The sequence below is a fragment of the Cryptomeria japonica genome, unplaced genomic scaffold (genome assembly GCF_030272615.1).
Source record: "Cryptomeria japonica unplaced genomic scaffold, Sugi_1.0 HiC_scaffold_67, whole genome shotgun sequence".
Lineage (NCBI taxonomy): Eukaryota > Viridiplantae > Streptophyta > Pinopsida > Cupressales > Cupressaceae > Cryptomeria > Cryptomeria japonica.
In genome coordinates, this window is record NW_026728889.1 from 197,878 (window position 1) to 203,988 (window position 6,111).

The 6,111-nt window shown below is 63.2% G+C and overlaps 1 non-coding gene across 1 annotated transcript; it reads left to right on the forward strand.

Moving 5' to 3' along the window:
* Window positions 1–1,829: 1,829 nt before the first annotated feature.
* LOC131863671 (5S ribosomal RNA) lies at window positions 1,830–1,948 on the forward strand. Its single transcript, XR_009362569.1, has one exon. It is a non-coding gene; the product is annotated as a 5S ribosomal RNA (ribosomal RNA).
* Window positions 1,949–6,111: the final 4,163 nt, after the last annotated feature.

The following is a 6,111-nucleotide window of genomic DNA, read 5'->3' on the forward strand; positions in this document are numbered from 1 at the left end:
TGTGGGTGGGTGCTAAGGTGGATGCCAAGGTGGGTGAGAAGGTGGGTGATAGGTTGAGTGGTAGGATGGGTGGGTGCCAAGATGGGTCACAGGGTGGGTGCAAGGGTGGGTAGGTGCTAGGGTTGGTGTCAGGGTGGGTGGGTGCTAGGTTGGGTTCCAAGGTGGGTGCGAGGGTGAGTGTCAAGGTGGGTCACAGGTTAGGTGCTAGGATGGGTGAGTGCTAGGGTGCAAAGGTGCCAGGGTGGGTGCTAGGATGGGTCGATGCTAGGGTGAGTGGCAAGGTGGGTCCACAAGTGTCAAGGTGGGTGCCGAGGTGGGTGCCAAGTCGGCGACTGCTATGGTGGATGCCAAGGTGGGTCACGGGGTGGGTGCCAAGTTGCTAGGTTGGGTTCCAAGGTGGGTGCCAACGTGGGTGCTAGGGTGCGTGGGTTAAAGGGTGTGTCACAACGTGGGTGCCAGGATGGGTGCGCACCCACACTGGCCAAGACGGGTGCGGGTGCAAGGTTGGGTTCCAAGCCCGGTCACAGGCTGGGTGCTAGGATGGGTGGGTGCCAAGGTGGGCACCAGGGTGGGTGCACCCACCCTGGCCAAGGTGGGTCACGGGGTGGGTCCTAGGGTGGGTAACGGGGTGGGTACTAAGGTGCGTGCCAAGGTGGGTCATAGGGTGGGTGCCAAGGTGGGCACCAGGGTGGGTGTGCACCAACCCTAGCCAGGGTAGGTCACGGGGTGGTTGTCGGGGTGGGCGTCAAGGAGCCAAGGTGGGTGGCAAGTAGCCAAGTTGCGTGCCAAGGTGGGTGTCGGGGTGGGTGCCAAGGATCCAAGGTGGGTGCCAAGGAACCAAGGTGGGTGTCTGGGTGGGTGCCGAGGTGGGAGCCAGGGTGGGTCCCAAGGTGAGTGCAAAGGTGGGTGCCAGGGTCAAGGTGAGTGCCAATGTGGGTTCCAAGGTGCCAGGGTCAGGGTGAGTGCCAATGTGGGTTCAAAGGTGCTAAGTTGGGTGCGAGGTTGGGTGCGAGGGTGGGTGGGTGCCAAGGTGTGCTAGGTGGAAGCCCGGGTGGGTCGGCATCCCATGGGTGTCGAGTTGGGTGCCTGATGGGTGCTTCTTGTCAAGTTTTAGTCGTCGGGACTCATTTCGAGCCTTAGAGGTCGTTTCTTGTCCGGTTGCCCTGTCTTCGACCTGGGAACCCAATTTTGGTCCTCGGGTCCCATTTTTTTTTGTCTCGCATCCCACTTTTGGCCTGTGGCCTTTTCGGGGTCGATTCTCGTTTTGGGCATCAGAGCATGTTTCTTCTCCTAAAACCCAATATTTGTTTATTAAGTCTCGGAACACATTTTTGTTCTCGTGGACCCATCATGGGTCTTGGAACGCATTTGTGGTCCTTGGGTCCCATTTTGCATCCCGAAACTTGTGTTTTGGTGCTTGATCCCTATTTTGGGTGCCCACCTTGCACCAAGTGCGCACCCGGGGCAAACCGAGCGCCTTGGTGCACCGGGGCAAGATCGAGCGTGCACCCGAGGCGCCCCGAACATGCACCAAGGTGCACTCGGCCCACATGTGAGCGCAGGTCGTTGCGCCCGAGGTGGTGTGTGGGCACCGCGTTGCAGACGGGACACTGCACGCACACGACGCCCCCTCCAGGTGCACGCACGTAGGCCGGGCCGGGTGCACACCCGACGCCCTAGCAAGGTGCGCGCACCCGGGCAGGGCTCACACTTGGCGAACGGGGCGCACTTCGCGAGGGAGGGTGTGCACCTCGACGGGGGTGGGTGGCCGGGGTGGATTCGCACGTGGGTCGCGGTTTGCTAAGTACACACTGCGACAAGCTCATAACGGGTGCGATCATACCAGCATTAGTGCACCGGATCCCATCAGAACTCCGCAGTTAAGCGCGCTTGGGCCGGAGTAGTACTGGGATGGGTGACCTCCCGGGAAGTCCCGGTGTTGCACCCTTTTTTAGTTTTTCGCCGGGCGTCGCAATGCTATTTGAATAAACCTTTTGCCCGTTTGCGTTCTCGTCGGGGCCGGGCCGGGCCGGGGTGCGCTGCCCGCACTACCGCGCGCGCGGGGGGCGACACCGAGCGCGCACCCGAGGCACCCCGAGCACACAGGCCACGGTGCAACCCGGGCGTTGTGCGCGCACCCCGGTGCGCCCGAGGTGCTGCGCGCGCACCCAGGTGAAATCGGTGTGCACCTCGGCCAGTGCGCGCTCGGTCGAGTCGCGCACGTTGGCCAAGGTGCACGGTGATGTTTCTTACTCTAAGGTTCCGCACCAGACGCCCGGGACAGGTGAGCGAAGCTGGGCGGGGCCGGGTGCGCGGCCGGGGCAGGTGCACGCAGCTGGAGAGAGCTTTGGAGCACACTTCGGAGCGCACCAATGATGCGCTCCATTCAAAAGTTTCCTGAAAAGGCAAAAAAAGTTGAGATTATAGAATTTCCCACTTGAGAGATTGTAAAAAAAAAAATTTAAAATGAAGGAAACGCGGGTGCCAAGGTGTGCGCAGCCCAGCCAAGGTGTGCGCACCAAGGCGCCCACCCTGGCGAAGGTGCACGCAAGGTGCGCACCCGAGGCAAACCGGACAATTAACCCAACTTTCGACTTCGCGCGCACCTTGGAGCGCACTTCGGAGCGCTCCTTGGTGCGCACCAATCTTGGGCACCTCGGAGTGCACCATGGCGCCCACCAAGGTGCGCACCCGGGGCAAACCGAGCTCCGACTTCGTGCGCACCTTGGAGCGCACGAAAGGTGCGCACCATGGCGCCCACCAAGGTGCGCAGCCCAGCCAAGGCGTGCGCATCAAGGTGCGCACCCTGGCGAAGGTGCGCACCCGGGGCAAACCGAGCTCCGACTTCGTGCGCACCTTGGAGCGCACAAAAGGTGCGCAACCCAGCCAAGGTGTGCGCACCCCGGTCAAACCGAGCTCCGAATCGTGCGCACCAGAGGTGCACGCCATCGTGCGCACCTTGGAGCACACTTCGGAGCCCTCCTTGGTGCGCGCCGATGTTGCGCACCTCGGAGCGCACCCGGGGAAAACAATGCAATTAACCCGACTTTCGACTTCGTGGGCACCTCGGAGCGCTCTCGGGTTCGCACCTCGGAGCACACCGAGGTGCGCACCTTTGATGCGCTGCCTTCACCAATTTCCAGAAAAGGCAAGAAAACATTGAGAAGGTGTGCGCACCGAGGTGCCCACCCTGGCGAAGGTGCACGCGAGGTGCGCACCCGGGGCAAACCGGGCTCCGACTTCGTGCACGCCGCACCTTGGAGCACACTTCGGAGCGCTCCTTGGTGCGCACCAGGGCGCGCAACCCAGCCGAGGTGCCCACCCCGGCGAAGGTGCACGCGAGGTGCGCACCCGGGGCAAACCGGGCTCCGACTTCGTGCACGCCATGGTGCCCACCGCGGCGAAGGTGCACGCGAGGTGCGCACCCGGGGCAAACCGGGCTCCGACTTCGTGCACGCCGCACCTTGGAGCACACTTCGGAGCGCTCCTTGGTGCGCACCATGGTGCCCACCAGGGCGCGCAACCCCGCCGAAGGTGCACGCGAGGTGCGCACCCGGGGCAAACCGGGCTCCGACTTCGTGCACGCCGCACCTTGGAGCACACTTCGGAGCGCTCCTTGGTGCGCACCATGGTGCCCACCAGGGCGCGCAACCCCGCCGAAGGTGCACGCGAGGTGCGCACCCGGGGCAAACCGGGCTCCGACTTCGTGCACGCCATGGTGCGCACCGCGGCGAAGGTGCGCACCCGGGGCAAACCGGGCTCCGACTTCGTGCACGCCGCACCTTGGAGCACACTTCGGAGCGCTCCTTGGTGCGCACCAGGGCGCGCAACCCAGCCGAGGTGCCCACCCCGGCGAAGGTGCACGCGAGGTGCGTACCCGGGGCAAACCGGGCTCCGACTTCGTGCACGCCGCACCTTGGAGCACACTTCGGAGCGCTCCTTGGTGCGCACCATGGTGCCCACCAGGCCGCGCAACCCAGCCAAGGTGTGCGCACCAAGGTGCACGCGAGGTGCGCACCCGGGGCAAACCGGGGTCCGACTTCGTGCACGCCGCACCTTGGAGCACACATCGGGGCGCTCCCGGGTTCGCACCGGCGTTGCGCACCGTGGTGGGCACCTCGGAGCACACCAAGGTGGGCAGCGAGGTGCGCACCTTTGATGCGATGCCTTCACTAATTTCCATAAAAGGCAAAAAAAAAATGAGATTTTAAAATTTCCATTTTGAAAGATAGTGAGAAAAAGGGAATGCTGGTGCCATCTTGAGCCCACCCTGGTGCGCAGCCCAGCCAAGGTGTGCGCACCAAGGTGCCCACCCTGGCGAAGGTGCGCGCCCGGGCAATTAATCCAACTTCCAACTTCGCGCGCGCCAGGGTGGGAGCGCACCCAACAACCGGGCCTGGGAAGAGCCAATGCGAGAAACCCCACCAAACGCTCTGACAAAAAAAGAGGGGGCGCTCCAGTAACCCCGCTTCGGAGCGCACCCTGGGCAAACCCAGCCAAGGTGCCCACCCCGGCCAAGGTGCAGGCGAGGTGCGCACCCGGGGCAAACCGGGCTCCGACAACGTGCACGCCGCACCTTGGAGCACACTTCGTAGCGCTCCCGGGTGCGCACCTCAGAGCACACCAAGGTGGGCAGCGAGGTGCGCACCTTTGATGCGCTGCCTTCACTAATTTCCAGAAAAGGCAAAAAAAAAAGGAGATTTTAAAATTTCCGTTTTGAAAGATAGTGAAAAAAACGGAACGCGCGTGCCATCTTGAGCCCGCCCTGGTGCGCAGCCCAGGTAAGGTGCCCACCCTGGCAAAGGTGCGCACCCGGGCAATTAACCCTACTTCCGACTTCGTGCGCGCCAGGGTGGCAACCGGGCCTCGGAAGAGCCAATGCGAGAAACCCCACCAAACGCTCCGACAAAAAAAGAGGCGGCGCTCCAATAACCCCGCTTCGGAGCGCAGCCGGGGCAAACCCAGCCAAGGTGCCCACCCCGACGAAGGTGCACGCGAGGTGCGCACCCGGGGCAAACCGGGCTCCGACAACGTGCACGCAGCACCTTGGAGCACACTTCGAAGCACTCCCGGGTGCCCACCGGCGTTGCGCACCGTGGTGGGCAGCGAGGTGCGCACCTTTGATGCGCTGCCTTCACTAATTTCCAGAAAAAGGCAAAAAAAAATGAGATTTTAAAATTTCCGTTTTGAAAGATAGTGAAAAAAAAGGAACGCGGGTGCCATCTTGAGCCCGCCCTGGTGCGCAGCCCAGGCAAGGCATGCGCACCAAGGTGCCCACCCGAGGTGCACACCCGGGGCAAACCGGGCTCCGACTTCGTGCAGGCCGCACCTTGGAGCACACTTCGGAGCGCTCCTTGGTGCGCACCATGGTGCCCACCAGGGCGCGCAACCCAGCCAAGGTCTGCACACCAAGGTGCCCACCCCGGCGAAGGTGCACGCGAGGTGCGCACCCGGGGCAAACCGGGCTCCGACTTCGTGCACGCCATGGTGCCCACCGCGGCGAAGGTGCACGCGAGGTGCGCACCCGGGGCAAACCGGGCTCCGACTTCGTGCACGCCGCACCTTGGAGCACACTTCGGAGCGCTCCTTGGTGCGCACCATGGTGCCCACCAGGGCGCGCAACCCAGCCAAGGTGTGCGCACCAAGGTGCACGCGAGGTGCGCACCCGGGGCAAACCGGGGTCCGACTTCGTGCACGCCGCACCTTGGAGCACACATCGGAGCGCTCCCAGGTTCGCACCAGCGTTGCGCACCTTTGATGCGCTGCCTTCACTAATTTCCAGAAAAGGCAAAAAAAAACGAGATTTTAAAATTTCCGTTCTGAAAGATAGTGAAAAAAACGGAACGCGGGTGCCATCTTGAGCCCTTCCTGGTGCGCAGCCCAGGCAAGTTGTGCGCACCAAGGTGCCCACCCTGGCGGAGGTGCGCGCCCGGGGCAATCCGGGCTCCGACTTCGTGCACTGCATGGTGCCCACCAAGGCGCGCAACCCAGCCAAGGTGCCCACCGCAGCGAAGGTGCACGCGAGGTGCGCACCCGAGGTGCACACCCGGGGCAAACCGGGCTCCGACTTCGTGCACGCCGCACCTTGGAGCACACTTCAGAGCGCTCCTT